The 22,431-nt window shown below is 38.1% G+C and overlaps 1 long non-coding RNA gene across 1 annotated transcript in view; it reads left to right on the forward strand.

Moving 5' to 3' along the window:
- The window catches only part of LOC148049357 (uncharacterized), a 354,694-nt gene that overhangs the window by 129,025 nt on the left and 203,238 nt on the right, over positions 1-22,431 (forward strand). The gene's annotated exons all lie outside the window — the stretch shown is intronic.

Raw genomic sequence — 22,431 nt, forward strand, 5'->3', positions numbered from 1 at the left:
CAACCATGACTGTAGTAATATATTGCCACAGCTAGCTAATTTAGATCAGGGGTCCCCAACCTTTTGGGCACCAGGGACCAGTTCCGTGGAGAGAGATTTTTCTGCAGACCAGAGAGGGCGTGGTTTTGTGCGCTGCCTGCATCCCATGGATGGGGCTTTGCTTGTTTGTACGGCCTGATTTCTGGCATGCCATGGCCTGGTGCTGATCCATGGACCAGGGGTTGGAAACCCTAATTTATGTTACTTTTCTCATGGAGTTTTCCTTCTTTTAGATTCTCTTGCCCTCATATGTTTTTGGCTGGATTTACAGATAATCCTTGACTTACAACCATTTGTTTATTGACCATTCAAAGTTACAACAGCCTGGAAATAGTGGCCTATGGTTGTTTTTCACACTATGAAAAACACTGCAGCATCCCCGTGGTCACAAGTTCAAAATTCAGACACTTGGCAACTGGCATGTATGCTTGGACAGCGGGTTGGACTAGATGACCTACAAGGTCCCTTCCAACTCTGTTAATCTGTATCTTTAAAGACAACCTGAGTAAGCTCTTGTCATTTACAGACACCACAAGGTGTGTTCTATAAGTTTAGTGGAAGTATTGTTTTAGTTTCAGAGGCCATTTCATCCTTAACAAAGCAAACAGTCCTTTCAGTGATGGGCTTTTTTTTCCTGCCGGCATGGAAATGTAGAGAGAAAAGGGGAATCGTGACTTTCAACTCTTTCAATTTTCCTTTATGTTGACCATGCCTGAAATATGCACCCGATTCAGTGGTGGGATTCAAAAATTTTTACTACCAGTTCTGTGGGCGTGGCTTGACGGATGTGGCTTGGCGGGCATGCTTTGGTGGGTGTGGCAGGGAAGGATGCTGTAAAATCCCCATTCCCTCTCCACTCCAGGGGAAGATTACTGCAAAATCCCCATTTCCTCCCGATCTGGGACTCGGGAGGCAGGGAATAGATGGGGGCGGGGCCAATCAGAGGTGGTATTTACCAATTCTCCAAACTACTCAAAATTTCTGCTAACAATTCTCCAGAACTGGTCAGAACCTGCTGAATACCATCTCTGACCTGTTTGAAGCATTTTCCCCTCGAAGGAACCCCCATTACTGTCAGCGACTCTTTCATTACAAGTGCTTTGAGCAGCAAGTTAAGGCCTCACTTGCAAAACAGGTATGAACTCACAATCCTAAATACACTTTTCAATTCATTTAACACAATCAAAAAAGTGTTTAGATAAGGCTGAGCTGCATATCAAAGTGAGCTTGCTTTCCTGGAAGACATTCTCCACCCAAAAGAATAAACACTACCTTTAGTTATTCCAAGCATGCACCTCCGGTGACTCGTAGCTGGAGGCTAAAAGTTGCAAGGCGGTGCCTGGCTTCGCTTGCATATTTGTATCTAAACGGTGTTTGCTGAATTCACCTTTTCAGGTATAAAGATGGAGAGGACATTCCACGGATGTTTTTTTCAACTCAATCTGTAAAGCTGCCTGAAGGAGCGATATTAAGAAACACCCACGACTCTGAAGGATTTTAAAGTCTGTCTCGCTTATAGCCTGAACACATAGTTCCACAAAGGTAAGAAATGATGAATTAAAGAACTTTAAAAGCATTTTGGAATTTATATATAGGGTATAAATTAAATGCCTCAATTTCTATTTTATAGATAATCTGATTGACTTTAAAGAGTAAGTTGGGATTTCAATGAGTTCAGTCCAGTTCAGTCTGATATTGTCTTTTCTAACAAATTTTATTGCACTTTTTTGTGTGTGAGCTACAGCTCATTTCATCAGACACATCCTGCAATTAAAAAAAAAAACACCATATGACTTTTATTCAGATAAGGCACTACAGCCTGATTATTATTATTTTTTACTATAAACCAATATGACTTTCTTCCTACAATTTACTGTAAAGCAATCGCAGTAGCTCTTGACTTATATACTGCTACACAGTGCTTTATAGCCCTCTCTAAATGTTTTACAGAGTCAGCCTATTGCCTCCAACAATCCGGTTCCTCATTTTACTGACCTCGGAAGGATGGAAGGCTGAGTCAACCTTGAGCCAGTGAGAATCGAACTGCAGCAGCTGGCAGTCAGAAGAAATAGCCTGCAATGCTGCATTCTAACTATTGCACCACGGCAGCTCTTAAGTATTCCTGTTAAAATCCAAGAAAGCAAATACCAGTAGCTGAAATGCTATACAGGGGAGCGGGCTGTAAATTCTTTATCTTTCATGCCTTCAAGTCACTCTTGACTCCTGGCTACTGCCTGGACAAGTCCCTGTAGTTTCCTTGGCAAGATTTCTGGAAGTGGTTTGCTGCTGCCTCTCCCTAGGGTTGAGAGAGAGGGATTAAATGGCTTTGTGTCTAAGCAGGACTAGAACTCATAGTCTCCACTTTCTAGCCTGGTGCCCTGAATCACTGTTAACAAACTAATGCTCAAGGATAGAAATTCTTACAATATACCACAATTCATACAATATATAGGAAATGTTCTTCCCTCCTTCCCTGTCGTTTTCAGATCAACTTTCAGAAGCACCACTTAAGTATGAAAGAATGTTTCAACAACCCACGAACTCACACAACCAACAAAAACAAATTAAACAAATACATTAATGTTGCAAGGGCAAATATATTTACAGAAACATCTTGTCTCGAATGTATATTCATCAGAATATTCTAAAATGATTTAGAATCAGTTTAGGCTATTCTAAAATGATTAGGCTATTGTGTCATTCCTATAAATCTACTTTGCAGTGAATAGTATAATTTGAATAAGTATTTCTGATAAGTAATTAATTTTGAAAAAATTACAACTAAAGGCATTGAGCTATCCGACTCTCTGATTATACATGTGTGCAGGCAGAACAGTAGCATGGTAAGAAACAGTTCAGACGTATGACAGAGAAGTACAGTTTGTGGGCGTACTGAGGGATTGTAAAGGAAACCAGAAAACCACAACAACTATTCAAACCACAAACCACATGAATTTCTAGCCATGACAATCTATTGCTACATTCCTTTGTGGCTGTTTTGTATTCAGAAACATGAAATGCAATAACAATGCTGGGCTAGGAGCCTAGGACCAACCTAGATTGCCTCGTATGGTGCATTGAGAGCAGGATTTCAAGGCAGAGTCCACCATTCTGCTTAGCTGGCTGATTGCTTCTTTTGGGACTGAGTAACAATACTACCTAAGTGTTTCCCAAACAACATTACTTGAAGTAAAAAAAGGAACTTCCCTATGATAAAAACAGGCAATCTTACTCTCGTCAAATTTTTGAAGTACAGTTGCCTTTAACTAGATATATTACCTAGGAGGATGCGGTAACTCAATAGCTAAGATGCTGAGCTTGTCGATCAGAAGGTTGGCAGTTCAGCAGTTCGAATCCTTAGCGCCACGTAACAGGGTGAGCTCCCATTACTTGTCCCAGCTTCTGCCAACCTAGCAGTTCGAAAGTACACAAAAAATGCAAGTAGAAAAATAGGAACCACATTTGATGAGAAGGTAACAGCATTCCATGCGCTTTCTGCATTTAGTCATGCTGGCCACATGACCATGGAGAATGTCTTTGGACAGCGTTGGCCTTTTGGCTTAGAAAAAGAGATGAGCCCCACCCCTAGAGCTGGAAACGACTAGCACACATGTGAAGGGCAACCTTTACCATTTTAGATATAGTACCTTACTAGAAGTTAAAAAGTCCAGACCAGAGGAAGTCTATGTTTTAAAAGACTACTGCCATCCCAAAGTCATGAATTTTGGGTTCAGGTCATCACTAACTGTGTATAATGTGGTAACTTCAACAATCCCATGATGGCTTGAATCATATCAGAGCCGTGGTGGTGCAGTGGTTAGAAAGCAGTATTGCAGGCAAACTCTACTGACTGCCAGGAGTTCGATCCTGACAGGGCTCATGGTTGACTCAAACTTCCATCCTTCTGAGGTCAATAAAATGAGAGCACAGATTGTTGGGGAAAATAAGATGACTCTGTCAACTGCTTAGAGAGGGCTGTGAAGCACTATGAAGACTAAGTGCTATTGCTAGTGCTGTATGGGCTGTTAAAAAAGAGCTTATCTGAGCTAGACTATATTGCCTAATATAGAAGAAGTTACTGAAGACAAATTGGATACTTTTCAGTTGTGTTGGACCCATTCCTAATGAACCTGCCATGATTCCTAATTCTAGTGACCCTACTGGGAAAGGCTATTAAACAAAGTCTGAATCTTCTGCTGAGGTATGGACAATCGAGTGCATATCATTTATCACTGAATAATGGGGAAAAAATTAAACTGATCCGTCAACCTGTTTACCAACCAAACATGGTATAGAGAATTTCTTACATGAGATCATGTAAGATTGGATAACGATTTGTCTGAAGTGGGGTAGGGTTTCCTGCCTAAGCAGGGGGTTGGACTAGAAGACCTCCAAGCAGAGGTGGTATTCAGCAGGTTCTGACCAGTTCTGGAGAAGCAGAAATTTTGAGTAGTTCAGAGAACCGGTAAATACCACCTCTGGATGGCTCCGCCCCTATCCATTCTCTGCCTCCCGAGTACCAGCTGATCTGGAGGGAATGGGGATTTTGCAGTAACCTTCCCCTGCCACGCCCACCAAGCCACACCCACAGAACTGGTAGTAAAAAAATATTGAATCCCACCACTGCCTCCAAGGTCCCTTTGAACTCTGTTGTTCTATTCTAAGATTATTTGTTTATGAAAATTTCCTAAAATATAGCACGCTTGGGAGACCTGGAATGAGGTAAAGAGGACTTTGAAATATTACACAATATTTTGTACATATACCTAGGATCCGAAAGGCTGTGGATTTTTGTAAGCCATAATGGACTTTGGTTTTGGCTTAGGCATTGAATCCGGGCGTTGTGATTTGTACAGTGCATTTTATGGCTTATTATAGTATGTGACTCAACCGAATATGGGCTATTCAGTTAACTAAAACATGGCTTAGCGCATTGTGCATATACCTCATGCTTATCTTCAAAGTGCAGAGGATAATCAATAAAATGGATCATAGCAGTACGATCAACTCATATTTAGGACATACATACGTGCATAATGGTGAATGTTCTATAAATAATAAATATAATATAAATAAACCCTTCTGGAAGAGGAACAATGGGGCAAAGGTGAAAGGAAATTAGACGTCTGCTACAGGAATCCTTTCCTGCATGGTATAAAAGAGGTTGCAGTTGCAAGAGGAATTGGCTCAGAGGCTAGTTTGTTATAGTACATAATAAGGATAAAGGGGGAGGATTTATTATGTGACATAAAAAGCAAATTTCAATGAATAATAATCAAGATTGTATGAGAGTGGCAGTATTCACATAACATGCAAAGCAAAAGAAAGGGGAAGTACTGGAACATAGAAAGCTGATAAGATTGAGAGAGTGAAAGAGAGAATGATTCAGAGATGGTATTTAGCAGGTTCTGACAAGTTCTGGAGAACCGGTAGCAGAAATTTTGAGTAGTATGTAGAACCGGTAAATACCACCTCTGACTGGCCTCGCCCCCATCTATTCTCTGCCTCCAGATTCCCAGATCAGGAGGAAATGGGAATTTTGCAGTAACCTTCCCCTGGAGTGGGGAGGGAATGGAGATTTTATAGTATGCTTCCCCTGCCATGCCCACCAAGCCACATCCACAGAACTGGTAGTAAAAAAATTTTAAATCCCACCACTGGTTACAAGGTGAACACTTCCAAGTTGTTGCTGAAAAGTACATGGTGAACAAGTGGAATGATTGACAATCTCTCTGAATACTTAAACTTAGTCTCTGATATGATCCTGAGAACTCATCATTCATGCTGAGACTAAAATGTAAGTACAGTATCAACTAAACTGAATGTCATGGCTGCCTAAGAACTACAGAGCTGTCCAGATCAAAAAGGTCAGCAGTTTGGCAGTTTGAATCTCTAATACACGTCTCCTGAATGACTAGGGGGTTGGAATGGATGACCTCCAAGGTCTCTTTCAACTCTGTTACTGTTTACTGACATATCATAAACCTGACCTCTGTAGCACAATATACTTTTTGATTTGACATTTCCATCTGTCAAAGAAGATGGTGGAGGGAGATGTTCCGTTATCATAGTTAGTTTTCTATCTGGAAAGGCAATCAACAGTCGCCCCCTCCCCCATGTAATTAAAATGGATGATCCTGATGATGAAGGAATCTGAGGAGAAAAAAATCTCAGAGCATTTTTTTGTGTGCGGCTTGTTTGTTTTTGGAAACTTGGATCTCCTATCAGCGCCCCATCCATTCTGTTTATGGTATGGCGAAGTTCCCGTTCAATGGAAAATTATATGTTGGAAGAAAAGATCTGAGCACAAGAGAAAAGCTTGTAGCTTCTACTCATGCAAATTATCCAATAACATATATGGTTTTGGTTTTTCAGCTACAAAGTACAGGCTAATACGACATTTGTCTATAATTCAAATATTTCCTCTACCATAAAAGGTTAGGAGATAGGGGATGGGCTGATCAAGTAGATAATAACTGGATCTAAAGATTCACAGAGTGGAAAGTGCATATATTCATGAGAACTTAGAATACAAACCAGGAAGTAAATAAAGCAAGATAGATCATATTTAAAACATGTACTTCTGTTTAATTCAATAATCTCCTAGTGATCTTTGACTTCAAAGGTAACAAGAGGCTAAATCTGTTTGTTGTTGTTGTTGTTGTTGTTTTGTACATGCATTAACTGAAGACCATATCATTACATAAACATTACCTTCTATTTTACCAGTTTTTCATTTTCTAATGTATCCCTTTGATCATTGCTAATATTTTATAATTCAACTAATTCATTGCTAATATTTTACAATTCAACTAAAAAATTCCAGAGGTATCCTTTCTCCAGACTTTTTTTAAAAGTTCATGACTATTGATACCCATTTTTCAATATAATAATGAAATGGAGTCATAATGTCAGATAATCAGATTTTTTTTTCAATATTTAAAAGACACATCTACTAAAGATCAACTCTAAGTTATCTAAACAATAATTCCTGTTCAGTGAAGACTCTGTTTTCCACTTACTTGAAAATATACTTTGTTATTTCTATATGAACAGATTTATATAGCTGTCCAATTCACACACCTCAGTATTTCCACTGATATTTATTTCCAGCTAATAATACAGATAGTTCTCAGATTACACCCACAATTAAGCCCAAAATTTATGTTGCTAAATCAGATACGTGTTAAGGGAGTTTTGTCCCATTTTATGAACTTTCTTGCCACAGTTTTTAAGTGAATCACTGCAGTTGATAAATTAGTAACATGGTTAAGTGAATTTGGATCCCCTCTTGCTAGTTAGACCCCGGGGGCAGAGGGTGCGATGTTGTCACAGGGGGTCCACAAAGGCTTGAAGAAATGTTATGATTTAAATCTTGAGTTAAGTCTTGGGGGTACATAGCCACAAAAGGTATTTAAGGGGGGGGGGGTGTATGGTGAAGAAAAGGTTAAGAATCACTAGGAAGAAGGCCGGTTTTTCTATACACGTGTTGAGATAAATAATCTGCAGACACTAGTTCTGAAAAGTTGGGGGGGAAGGAATCTAATTTTCTGCAGAGAATTTTGTCCCTGCTCTCTAGGGACAACTTTGTTACACTTTAATCTGCCTTGGTTGATCTCATGCATCCTGTTATTAAATGTTTCATTGCAAATAACATCTGCTTTCATTGTTCAAAAACAAAGGAATATCAGCATCATGGTAGGATGATAGGAAGACACAATGCTGACTAGAACATCTTTGAATTACAGCTTTAAAAGGCATTTTAAAGAGAGCATTTAAAAGTATGTGAAAAACTACTATGCAGTCTTAATCAATATGTTCAGCACATTGACGAGGGAAGCCATGGGAAGGAAAAGAGATTAAAGTACAGGTAGTCCTCAAGTTATGACCACAATTGAGCCTAAAATTTATGCTGCTATGTAAAATATTTGTTAAGCGATTTTTGCTCCATTGTATGACTTTCCTTGCCACAGTTGTTAAGTGAATCATTGCATTTGTTAAGTTAGTAACATGGCTGTTAAGTGAATCTGGCTTCCCCATTGACTTTCCTTGTCAGAAGGTCGCAAAAGGGAATCACGTCATGAATCTACAACAGTCATAATTGTGAGTCAGTTCCCAAGCATTGGAATTTTGATCATGTAACCATGGGGATGCTGCATCGGTCGTAAGTGTGAAAAAGGGTCATAAGTCAGTTTTTCCAATGTCGTTATAACTTTGAATGGTCACTAAATGAATAGTTGTAAGTCAAGGACTTTCCTGTAGCTGGGACTGATTTTACCTGTATCCTGTCATATTATGGGTACTCATATACAGGTGGCTATGATATAATTCTTTGCAATAAATTCATATTGTATGGGAGCCATATTGCTTTTCCATCTCTTGATGTTTAGGGATCTGCAGTCATAAACCAAATAAGACTTGTTGAAAATAGGTACTTTCTCTGTTGCATCCAGAAAGGTTTATTTTCACCCTAAAACACTTCATTATTTTACTGCTAGTTTGCAAATGTGTAATAAGAGGTGGAAAGTGGTAAGTGATGATTGAGGGGAGCAAATGCATTTGTTTATATGTTATGGATATATTCCCCAACTTAGTTCTGAAAACTTAAAATGGCTGACAAGAAGGCCTACCTAACTGTAATCTGGTGAATCACCCAATAAGTTCTTTGGTCAAGTGGAGACATGAACCTCAGTCTTTTGGTTCAGCTCCAACTCTTATTTACTACCATTCCTTTTCTGCCACTGCTTGACAATGTTGTCATTTTTCCGAGAGCCAAAAGTTTTCATTTCTAAAAGCCTTGTGAAGCTACACTAATATTGCTCTGCAGGGAACTGCAGACCATTGGAGAACACTTCGTCCAATTGTGGTGGTTTTTTGACAATCTCTGATGTTCTGTCTGTGGGTGCGCCCAAATTCAGCAGGCTTTTTTTGAACTGCTTCACTTGTCACATGAAATTTGAGCGTTGAGAAATTTGGTTCGACCCTTGTTAGAACCTCCTGTCATCAGATCGCTTCCCTTTCTTCATCTCTTTGAATGAGTCACTGTTCTGAAAAATATTAAGTCCATTCTGGTGCTTAAATTGCATCTGGAAAATGCAAATATCAGTCACTGGGGGAAGCACATCATTATCGGAATCACAGATGGCAGAGAGAGTTCAAAGTGCTCCTTTGAAGTTAGCATCGCACTGCGAGGAAGTCTCCCATAGGCACCAACGTTTTGAATGCTCCATAGCTTTGATTATGAATAATAATAGTAATAATCCTTTGCCATATTTTAAATTTTTTTCACATGTATATCTTTAGCAGATACTTTGGTCACAGAAGGAGTCAGATTTCTTTTGGAATAATCATCTTTGCCAGATTTATATGCCGCCTTTCATTTAGAAGCTCATGAGAAATATACCACATTCCCTCCTTTGTATCTCTCTCTCTCTCTCTCTCTCTCTCTCTCTCTCCCTCCCTCCCTCCCTCCCTCCCTCCCTCCCTCCCTCCCTCCCTCCCTCCCTCCCTCTCTCTCTCTCTCTCTGTATTGGAAAGCAATATACAAACTTTTTTATAGAAGATCTCTCAATGGTAGTTTTTTTCAAACTATAAATATCTCCTTGAGTCCCTTGTTTTGTCATGGGTAAGATAACTTTCTCCAACATGCTCCATAACCAAATAAATGAAGATTATCTGTCTCGTAATTAGTAATTTACCAGGCCGGGGGGGGGGGGAGGATACACACAGAAATCACTAAAATATTAAAAACAGTAAAATTAAAACTATGAAAACATAGGCTGCAGGAGATCGCCATTTATTCCCCTGGAAGTACAACCATTTAGCAGGCCCTCACCCATGTCACCAGATCCCTAGGCCAGATGGCAAAGCCTTCAGGCTCTTCAATAAGGCCAGTAAGACCAGAGCCAATCTCATCTCAGGAGGGATGATTATCAGATGGACTTCATGGATTAGAGAAGGCAGGAGCTTGGTTACTTCTATGTCTATTATCACAAGGGCAAGTGATGTTTATGAGCCACCAGCTTGCTAGAGCTACTCTCAAAGCAGTGGTGGGATTCAAATTTTTTTACTACCGGTTCTCTGGGTGTGTCTTGGTGGGGGTGGCAGAGGAAGGTTACCACAAAATCCCCATTTCCTCCCAATCAACTGGGACTTGGGAGGCAGAGAATAGATGTGGGCGGGGGCCAATCAGAGATGGTATTTACTGGTTCTTCAAACTACTCAAAATTTCTGCTACCGGTTCTCCAGAACTAGTCAGAACCTGCTGAATACCACCTCTGTCTCAAAGTGTCAATCATTAGGGCCAGAGAGGATGGCATTTAAAAATGTCTGCTGGAGTGTTGCATTAACATCCATTTACCAGATACTGATGAGTGAAAATACACTTAGTCACCCTTCTGGATCTCCAGAATATTCTCTGTGACCCCTACTTACCATTCTCCTTTCTTCTAAACAGATAGATAGATTTCTACATGAACTAATCCAATTTTCATTTTCTAAGAATAGAATATTTATAGGCGTATATAGCTTTTAAAGCTTTTTCCTTTAAAGTGAAATGAAAAACAAACAAACGGTGCACAGGATCATCAGGCACAAAGGGAGACAATAAGTATTTTAGTGCCCACGTTGCCTATCCCTCTCCTTGTAATAAGATAAATTTTGTACTGTACCAACAAAGCCTAGATTTGTCTTGATGAGGTGTGCAAGTCAAGACAAATTCTCCTGGCTGTATTCCCAAAAAATAAACATTAATATTTAGTATTAACATTTGTTGCAGATTACAATTCAAAGAGACTACCACATTGTATTGGCACACACTCTGGACAACAATATCTATTCTGAGAAATATTATGGATCTCAGGTGGGTTCTGAAAAGAAGATTAGGTTCTCCACTCCCTTCAAAAAGCCTTTAAAACAAGACGGGCCTATTTTCTAAGAGTAGGACATTGTAGATGATTTTCCCTACTTTTTGAAGATACTTAAACCACAGAACCAATGACTTTACCTGGAAACTTATTGTCAACCAGTGCAGGACCCACAGCCTATAACATGACCAAAGTAGTTTTTATCTCCAGCATGTGGACACTTCCACTTTGCAGCCACTGTAGGTTCCAACCACTTCTCAAAGGAGCCCCATGTGGAGAGCATTGCCATAATTTCTTCTGGTGGTGATGAGAGCATGATATCATTCTATGTCCCCTCATTCCCTATGATTATTGTATTGTATACCCAAGATTGTCCCTAGCCATTGTCTCTCTGGCAACCCAACAGCAGTAGCTGTGAATTCAGGAGGAAACTCAAGTCACAGACCTGCCATTTCAAGGAGACTTTCATCCTTCCAATGTTATAGCCTGGACAAAGAAAGAATAAAATAGTTTTCTCTCTTGTTAGGGTTTGATTTCAGCTTGTTTTATCCTATCCAGACCCCTACAGCCTTTGGGTAAAAGGTTGATATTCATGGTATCTCGGTAGAAACATAGAGGTAAATGCCACCAATGTTCTGGTGGTTGTTGTTGTTAGTTGTGAAGTCGTGTCCAACCCATCGCGACCACATGGACAACATTCCTCCAGGCCTTCCTGTCCTCTACCATCCTCTGGCGTACATTTAAGCTTACACCTACTGATTCGGTGACTCCATCCAGCCATCTCATTCTCTGTCATCCTATTCTTCTTTTGCCCTCAATCTTTCCTAGCATTAGACTCTTCTCCAGTGAGTCCTTCCTTCTCATTAGGTGGCTAAAGTATTTGAGTTTTATCTTCAGGATCTGGCCTTCTAAAGAGCAGTCAGGGTTGATCTCCTTTAGGATTGACTGGTTTGATTGCCTTACAATCCAAGGGACTCGCAGGAGTTTTCTCTAGCACCATATTCAAAGGCCTCCATTCTTTGGCGCACAGCCTTTTTTATGGTCCAACTTTCACAGCTATACATTGCAACTGAGAAAACCATAGCTTTTTCTAGTTCCGATGGTAACTCATCCTAAATTGACAGATAATACCTCATCCCCCCCAAGCAGGATCATGTAGATATTAAAACATATGGAAGAGAGAATTGAATCCTGATCATGGCAACAACTTTTCTTCTCCTCTGCCCTTGATTGGAATTGCTTTTTTGGAAATATCAAAAATAGTATTCTCAATCTACAAGTGATCAGTAATGGATGGAGTGCCCCTATGGAGGTTCTGAGAAATGATGATCAGCCACAACAACCAATGCTGTCTCAGATCAAAATCATGACTGAAAGATTTTCTTTTCCTTCAAGGCACTCTGTAGCTGAATCACCTGTTTGACCACCTTTCTGGAAAAGGGAAAGATGGAGAAAAGTTGATAAATGTCCAAGGTAGCGAAGTACAGGGAAGAACTTTTCAGAAAAGAATGTACCAACATCTCATTAAAGTCATCAGATATAATTTCTTTTTTCCCAGAGATACTGACTACTGTATTTTCCTCAATCAGCTACAAAGTTTGGTATAAAATGAGTATAAAAATGGTTCAAACAACCTATTGGCTTAAAACAATTTTTCAAATTTAAAAACCTCATCAATACAAAATTTGAAAATAGCCATTCAGAAAATAAGTTCTCACTCTTAGAGAATCTTCAAGCTTACACATTCCCATCTGGAATCAGTTGAACTGATTTTAATAACAACATCTCTTGCATGAGCAACCCAAGCACAAAAGCTTTATTGCAAATGTCCGATTGATTAGCTTACAAAGTTGTTGTTTTGAGCCTTCTTTTAGGCAAATCTACTGCCGAAAATGTTTATTTTTGCTACTGATGTTGCTTATTTCAAGTCTTATGTGCTAATGACAGTTGTAACAGAAACTAAGTTGGGGGCCTCAAGAGCAGCCATAGTTACATCTGCTTGAATCCTTTGAGTTATAAGGATGTTGACAGACTGTATGGTGTTGTGATGGCCACCCACATGTTGTTTAGACCCCTGCCCAACCTGTCTGGGTGCTGGCTGAAATAGTAAACATATCACTTCAAGAGTAAAAGGTCCTTTTTTATGCTTTTTAAAAAGCAACTGGTTGTTGGCTCCAAAACAAAATAATATTGGAGGGAATAACTGACAACTCACTCTCTTTCTAAGCAATCAGTCAAATAAACAAATATGTAATGGCAAAGGAATTGTTGGAAAACCTGTTTGGTATAGTCATTAAAGACATGAAGTTAAGAACAGGAGACTGTGAGTTCTAGCCTGTCTTAGGCACAAAGTCAACTGGATGACCTTGGATCAGTCACTTTGTCTCAACCCTAGGAAGGAAGCAATGACAAAACATTTTTGAAAAAACTTGTCAAGAAAAGTTTCAGGGACTAGTCCAGATAGTCTCTGAAAACATGATTGAATGGAGAAGAAAAAAATGAATTATTAGTATAAAAATACCATACATCGTATCTTTCTACAAGATCATTCAGCTCAGTTCTAAACTGGAGCTCAAGACTCAGACCTTAAACTGTTACCCAGAACCCTTATACAGTCACATGAAGTACATTAATATTTGATTGTATGCAGTGGTGGGTTTCAAATTTTTTTAGAATCTCTTCTGTAGGTGTGGCCTGCTTTGTGGGAGTGGCTCACCAGCCATGTGACCAAGTGGGAGTGGATTGGCAGTCATGTGACTGGGTGGGTATGGGCAACTTGTAAAATGTGGTGAAACTCACTTAACAACGCTCTTGCTTAGCAACCAAAATTTTGGCTCAGAAACTCTGGCATTTGAAACATGCAAGTCTTAAAGCTGTCAAGTTACAAGACCCTTGCACCCCTAGCCCTTTAGGAAAAAAAAACCCCCAGGGGTGTTCAAACCTGACAGCTTTAAGACTTTAAGGTTTAGAGGTGGGGGTGTGTGATTGGTGAGCCAGCCAATCAGTGTGCGGCAGGTGGGGCAAGCGTGGTGCGGACGAGCAGTGGGAGGGAGCTGGAACCGGTTCTAAACAGCACGATAGATTTGTGGGACCTTTTCTATAGAAGAGGTTAGAACTGCAGGAACCCACCCCTGATTGTATGTAAATAAATGTAAAGCAATACGGCTATTCCTATTATACAGTATATGACAAAGAACTGTTCCCTCAACAAGAATACCCTTGGCACTATTCTGAATACCTCACTGAAAAAATAATTTTCTTTGTGTAGGCTCAAGGCATAATAAGATTATTGAAAAGCAAATAAATGAAATACCTAAGAGTGAAATCAGATAAAATGAACATGCTGCTCCTAACACTTCCCTTCTATACATATACAAATCCAAAGTGGACAGGTTTAACAGTAGTCTGATTTAAATCTGCCCAACAGCCAAAATGGAAGCACAGTGATAAAATTTTGATTTCAAAACCATCATTTTTTTTCTTGACATTGCATTGTGCCTAGGACTTTCAAACTGAATTAAGTCTTCCCTGCTACAAGGTTTCTTTTATTTAGCTTCCACTTCCAATTTGCTAACTGGAGTCACTTCCAAGCAGCCTCCTTATCCCAATTCAAAAGTGTTCCACCAACATTTCCAGAGGATATGACTAGTAGCTACAATATCTCATCATTTACCTTCAGGTAAAGGAATTCTAAACTAACTCTATATGCTATATTCTGAAATTGGTGTTTTCCCTCTTATCCTCTTGTCAATCTAGATCAGTGATTCTCAAATGTTTTGGTCCCAGGACAGCCTTAGTTTATTGGGTTATATCTTATCAATGCTGTATTAGAAATTAAAGCTGAGAAATGTTAAAATGTATGTATGTATGTATGTATGTATGTATGTATGTATGTATGTATGTATCTATCTATCTATCTATCTATCTATCTATCTATCTATCTATCTATCTATCTACCTACCTACCTACCTACCTACCTACCTACCTACCTACCTACCTACCTACCTACTGTATCTATCTCAGGGACTGCCAAGGTCACCAGACCACACTTTGAGAAATAATTTTGCAAGAATTTATTTGTCCAGATGTGTTGGACATTTTGGAACATTTGGAGCAACATACTAAAAAACAAGCTGCATTGCTCTTAGATGTAGAGGCCTTTGACAATTTGAACTGGACGCTCAAAGTTTTGGAAGTTGTGAACTTTGGACATGTAGGAGAAGAGCAGGCGGGAGAGGAGGTAGGGGTGGAGTTAAACACATCATCAGTTTAGAGTCCTTACATTCCCACAAGTGCTGCAAGTCCAATTCCTTCTCAATTCTGTTGACCCATATCTAATGCCAATTTAATGTTGAACTTTAATTGACCAGATATTGTGCATCGGCTTGAATAAATCTTCTATGCTACAACCTTATGAATGGTCCTGATTCTTCGCGCCTGATAGGAAGGAATTTTATAAAATGAGTAAGATCAATTAACACTTCGCAGACAACTGAAAAAACCTGGAGATTTAATGAAGGTTTTTGTGAAACAAAAAGAAGCAAGACAGGATGTCCACTGTGTCCTCTCTTGTTTATTTTGGCTCTTCAAATATTAAATAGAAATAAAGCCCGAAATTAGAAAAAAGAAATACCGATAACAGAAAGCTGTAAAAGTGTAATTGTGATTTTAATGTTTGGAAAATGTCAAATATATTTTTTAATAATAATAAAAAAGAAATATAAGATGAGAGAACCATGGGAGTTAAGTTTAAAAAAGAAACTTATAAGAGCTTTTGTTATCACTTGATGTTGGTTTTGGAAAATTATTTAATGGGAATTGAAACATCAATGGCAAAAATAAAACAATTTGTTGCATTAGATAGTTTTAAGCTCAAAGAAATAAAAGATCAAACGGAACTGATGAATAAAATGGCTTTTAACATCAAGGAATAATAAAAGATTTGAGTATCATGAAGACAAATACGAATTATATGTTATCTCTAAATAACTATATTAAAACACAGAAAGAAGTTAAAAAAGACATGTTAAGATGGCAAAAACTACAACTGTCATTGCTGAGGGGAATTTCTGTGATAAAAATGGAAGCTTTTCCTAGAATTATGTCTCTTTCAGATAATACCTTTTTTGACAAATGATGGATCATTTAAACAGAGACAGAAGGATATACCTAAATTTGTGTGGCAGGGAAAACAATCTTTATTTTAATATAAGGTGCTACAAAATGCAAAGGATAAAGGAGGATTGGGTCTATCCAATTTTGAAACTTCATTTTGCAGCTTCTTGTTTGTTTTGAATGAAAGAGTGGGTGCGGCTAAGAAATAGAAGGAATTAGAAGGTTAAGACCTGCGATTTGGATGGTATAGATATTTATGCTATGATAAAATTAAAGATAATGTGGATTTTAAAAATCATTATATTAGACATAACATATTGAAATATGGAATAAATAGAAACTTAGGATATACCTGTGGCTCTCAGCACAGGAAATATTTTATAGATGGGAAATAATAGGCTAACCTATTGTGACTTACTAGAATTTTGTCAGGGGGAATACCAAATAAAATGAAGAGAAGAACTGGTGGTAAAAAAAGATTATTGCCTATTACAGTGGCATCTTGCTAATCATAGTTAATTGGTTCTGGAAGCAATTGTATCAGAAATGATGAGTCCAAACAAATTTTTCCCATCAGAAATAATGTAGGGCAGTGATGGCAAACCTTTTAGACACCGAGTGCCCAAACTGCGCATGTGCACGTGCCCAAACTGAAAGGTGTGTGATGCGCGAATGCACACATGCACGGACATGTTTCTGTTTCATCGTTTGCAGGGAAACAGAAGCTCACGAAAGAAATGCCACGGAGATCTGACCTGGGGCAATGGCGTGTGGGCCAGCAGACAGGGCACTGCGTGCCACCTCTGGCACATGTGCCATAGGTGGCACCTCTGGCACATGTGCCATAGGTTCGCCATCATGAATGTAAGGAGTTACAAAGCAGCCGACACTGGCAAGTTCTAGCTTGTGTGTTGCGTACCAAATTCGATGAGTTTCAAAACAGTTGAGTATCAAGGAACCACTTTAGTTTTCTTATTTAAAGGTAAACAAAAAACTTTGTGGTTTTTTAAAAAGCAACTGGTTGTTGGCTCCAAAACAAAATAATATTGGAGGGAATAACTGACAACTCACTCTCTTTCTAAGCAATCAGTCAAATAAACAAATATGTAATGGCAAAGGAATTGTTGGAAAACCTGTTTGGTATAGTCATTAAAGACATGAAGTTAAGAACAGGAGACTGTGAGTTCTAGCCTGTCTTAGGCACAAAGTCAACTGGATGACCTTGGATCAGTCACTTTCTCTCAACCCTAGGAAGGAAGCAATGACAAAACATTTTTGAAAAAACTTGTCAAGAAAAGTTTCAGGGACTAGTCCAGATAGTCTCTGAAAACATGATTGAATGGAGAAGAAAAAAATGAATTATTAGTATAAAAATACCATACATCGTATCTTTCTACAAGATCATTCAGCTCAGTTCTAAACTGGAGCTCAAGACTCAGACCTTAAACTGTTACCCAGAACCCTTATACAGTCACATGAAGTACATTAATATTTGATTGTATGCAGTGGTGGGTTTCAAATTTTTTTAGAATCTCTTCTGTAGGTGTGGCCTGCTTTGTGGGAGTGGCTCACCAGCCATGTGACCAAGTGGGAGTGGATTGGCAGTCATGTGACTGGGTGGGTATGGGCAACTTGTAAAATGTGGTGAAACTCACTTAACAACGCTCTTGCTTAGCAACCAAAATTTTGGCTCAGAAACTCTGGCATTTGAAACATGCAAGTCTTAAAGCTGTCAAGTTACAAGACCCTTGCACCCCTAGCCCTTTAGGAAAAAAAACCCCCAGGGGTGTTCAAACCTGACAGCTTTAAGACTTTAAGGTTTAGAGGTGGGGGTGTGTGATTGGTGAGCCAGCCAATCAGTGTGCGGCAGGTGGGGCAAGCGTGGTGCGGACGAGCAGTGGGAGGGAGCTGGAACCGGTTCTAAACAGCACGATAGATTTGTGGGACCTTTTCTATAGAAGAGGTTAGAACTGCAGGAACCCACCCCTGATTGTATGTAAATAAATGTAAAGCAATACGGCTATTCCTATTATACAGTATATGACAAAGAACTGTTCCCTCAACAAGAATACCCTTGGCACTATTCTGAATACCTCACTGAAAAAATAATTTTCTTTGTGTAGGCTCAAGGCATAATAAGATTATTGAAAAGCAAATAAATGAAATACCTAAGAGTGAAATCAGATAAAATGAACATGCTGCTCCTAACACTTCCCTTCTATACATATACAAATCCAAAGTGGACAGGTTTAACAGTAGTCTGATTTAAATCTGCCCAACAGCCAAAATGGAAGCACAGTGATAAAATTTTGATTTCAAAACCATCATTTTTTTTCTTGACATTGCATTGTGCCTAGGACTTTCAAACTGAATTAAGTCTTCCCTGCTACAAGGTTTCTTTTATTTAGCTTCCACTTCCAATTTGCTAACTGGAGTCACTTCCAAGCAGCCTCCTTATCCCAATTCAAAAGTGTTCCACCAACATTTCCAGAGGATATGACTAGTAGCTACAATATCTCATCATTTACCTTCAGGTAAAGGAATTCTAAACTAACTCTATATGCTATATTCTGAAATTGGTGTTTTCCCTCTTATCCTCTTGTCAATCTAGATCAGTGATTCTCAAATGTTTTGGTCCCAGGACAGCCTTAGTTTATTGGGTTATATCTTATCAATGCTGTATTAGAAATTAAAGCTGAGAAATGTTAAAATGTATGTATGTATGTATGTATGTATGTATGTATGTATGTATGTATGTATGTATCTATCTATCTATCTATCTATCTATCTATCTATCTATCTATCTACCTACCTACCTACCTACCTACCTACCTACCTACCTACCTACCTACCTACCTACCTACCTACTGTATCTATCTCAGGGACTGCCAAGGTCACCAGACCACACTTTGAGAAATAATTTTGCAAGAATTTATTTGTCCAGATGTGTTGGACATTTTGGAACATTTGGAGCAACATACTAAAAAACAAGCTGCATTGCTCTTAGATGTAGAGGCCTTTGACAATTTGAACTGGACGCTCAAAGTTTTGGAAGTTGTGAACTTTGGACATGTAGGAGAAGAGCAGGCGGGAGAGGAGGTAGGGGTGGAGTTAAACACATCATCAGTTTAGAGTCCTTACATTCCCACAAGTGCTGCAAGTCCAATTCCTTCTCAATTCTGTTGACCCATATCTAATGCCAATTTAATGTTGAACTTTAATTGACCAGATATTGTGCATCGGCTTGAATAAATCTTCTATGCTACAACCTTATGAATGGTCCTGATTCTTCGCGCCTGATAGGAAGAAATTTTATAAAATGAGTAAGATCAATTAACACTTCGCAGACAACTGAAAAAACCTGGAGATTTAATGAAGGTTTTTGTGAAACAAAAAGAAGCAAGACAGGATGTCCACTGTGTCCTCTCTTGTTTATTTTGGCTCTTCAAATATTAAATAGAAATAAAGCCCGAAATTAGAAAAAAGAAATACCGATAACAGAAAGCTGTAAAAGTGTAATTGTGATTTTAATGTTTGGAAAATGTCAAATATATTTTTTAATAATAATAAAAAAGAAATATAAGATGAGAGAACCATGGGAGTTAAGTTTAAAAAAGAAACTTATAAGAGCTTTTGTTATCACTTGATGTTGGTTTTGGAAAATTATTTAATGGGAATTGAAACATCAATGGCAAAAATAAAACAATTTGTTGCATTAGATAGTTTTAAGCTCAAAGAAATAAAAGATCAAACGGAACTGATGAATAAAATGGCTTTTAACATCAAGGAATAATAAAAGATTTGAGTATCATGAAGACAAATACGAATTATATGTTATCTCTAAATAACTATATTAAAACACAGAAAGAAGTTAAAAAAGACATGTTAAGATGGCAAAAACTACAACTGTCATTGCTGAGGGGAATTTCTGTGATAAAAATGGAAGCTTTTCCTAGAATTATGTCTCTTTCAGATAATACCTTTTTTGACAAATGATGGATCATTTAAACAGAGACAGAAGGATATACCTAAATTTGTGTGGCAGGGAAAACAATCTTTATTTTAATATAAGGTGCTACAAAATGCAAAGGATAAAGGAGGATTGGGTCTATCCAATTTTGAAACTTCATTTTGCAGCTTCTTGTTTGTTTTGAATGAAAGAGTGGGTGCGGCTAAGAAATAGAAGGAATTAGAAGGTTAAGACCTGCGATTTGGATGGTATAGATATTTATGCTATGATAAAATTAAAGATAATGTGGATTTTAAAAATCATTATATTAGACATAACATATTGAAATATGGAATAAATAGAAACTTAGGATATACCTGTGGCTCTCAGCACAGGAAATATTTTATAGATGGGAAATAATAGGCTAACCTATTGTGACTTACTAGAATTTTGTCAGGGGGAATACCAAATAAAATGAAGAGAAGAACTGGTGGTAAAAAAAGATTATTGCCTATTACAGTGGCATCTTGCTAATCATAGTTAATTGGTTCTGGAAGCAATTGTATCAGAAATGATGAGTCCAAACAAATTTTTCCCATCAGAAATAATGTAGGGCAGTGATGGCAAACCTTTTAGACACCGAGTGCCCAAACTGCGCATGTGCACGTGCCCAAACTGAAAGGTGTGTGATGCGCGAATGCACACATGCACGGACATGTTTCTGTTTCATCGTTTGCAGGGAAACAGAAGCTCACGAAAGAAATGCCACGGAGATCTGACCTGGGGCAATGGCGTGTGGGCCAGCAGACAGGGCACTGCGTGCCACCTCTGGCACATGTGCCATAGGTGGCACCTCTGGCACATGTGCCATAGGTTCGCCATCATGAATGTAAGGAGTTACAAAGCAGCCGACACTGGCAAGTTCTAGCTTGTGTGTTGCGTACCAAATTCGATGAGTTTCAAAACAGTTGAGTATCAAGGAACCACTTTAGTTTTCTTATTTAAAGGTAAACAAAAAACTTTGTGGTTTTGTGCATTGCAAGACCATGTTTGAAGTAGAATTGTATACAAATGGGAAACATGTAATTGCTAAAATAAATAAAATTGTATTGAAATTTGAAACAAAGGGGGAACAAATAAAAGAATGTATGATAAAATGGGATTAAAAATTTGCTTATAATATACAAATGGAACATTGATAAAATATGTAGTTGTAAGATTGAAAATTATATTGCTATAATCTTTAATATACGTCACCAGAGAAATTGTTTAGAATGTATAAAGGCACTTCAAATTTATGTTGGAAATATGAACAACAGAAAGAGACATTTAACCATGCTTGATGGACAAGTAAAAAAGGCAAAAAAATTTGGATTCAAATGCATACTTATTTGGCAGATTTTAAAGACTATTATAAAATTGAAACCAGAGGTTTTTCTTTTGGGATTGATGTATAAATAGTTGGGGGAAAAGTAATGGAACTTTGTTTTTTCATATAGTAACTGCAATGAGATAACAGAGTGTCATGACTTGGCCTTGCCCACAATGGGGAAATGGTTGGTGAAGATGATGGAACTTGCTGAGATGGCCAAATTGATTTTTTTCATCAGAGGAAAGATAATATCTATGTTTATTGCTGCCTGAAAATCCCTTGTGGACTTTTTGCATACAACAGAAAAAAATAAATGTATGATGTATAGTTTTGACAAATTAGACAGGATAGATTAGAGAAAGAAGAGAGTTATGTTGCAACTATAGAGTAAATTCATAATTATTGTGGTAATTAATGTGATTACAGACTGCAGAAATGTACTAGGGTAGAGAATATATTGTAAATGATATAAAAATATATAAATAAAATGTGCAAAATCCTATGAGATCACCAAAATTTCACAAGCTCTAACATTTTCATGATTTTTTCAGGTAACTTTTAATATTTTTGTTAGATTGATAAATAGATAGAAACATGATCTGATGTGGACTAAAATTCTGGTTTAACCACTCTATCACCATGGTAGAACAGAACATTTTTAAGGCTTGACGTCCAAATAAAGTTTAATTATAGCAGATATTCAACTGACCTGGGATCATATTAAACCTATTAAACAATTAAACCTCAGGCATTATGATGATTTCATATTCTTGTCTAGATATACAGCAGTAATGAAGTAAATGTGAACTATCAAACAGAAGTATAAACAAGAAAGTTGGTTTACCTAAGATGAGAGACAGAGAGTTACATTTGCAGCATTAAAAAAAAGTCCTTCAGAAAATAACAGGTTTGTTGGTACTAGACTAGCAGTCTGAAAATTTTGAAAAGTTTACATTTTGAACACAAGAGATTGTTTGTCTATAAAATGTATAAACAAAAGCAATAAATATTTTTTTCTGGTGTAGCATGCATTTTTATCTACCAGAACTGTTCCAGTCCATGGTACTCTAGACAAGGCTAGGAAGGACAGC

Source organism: Thamnophis sirtalis, unplaced genomic scaffold, assembly GCF_051295495.1.
Source record: "Thamnophis sirtalis isolate CommonGarterSnake01/CBP01778 unplaced genomic scaffold, rThaSir2_p1.2 scaffold_1, whole genome shotgun sequence".
NCBI classification, from domain to species: Eukaryota; Metazoa; Chordata; class Lepidosauria; order Squamata; family Natricidae; genus Thamnophis; species Thamnophis sirtalis.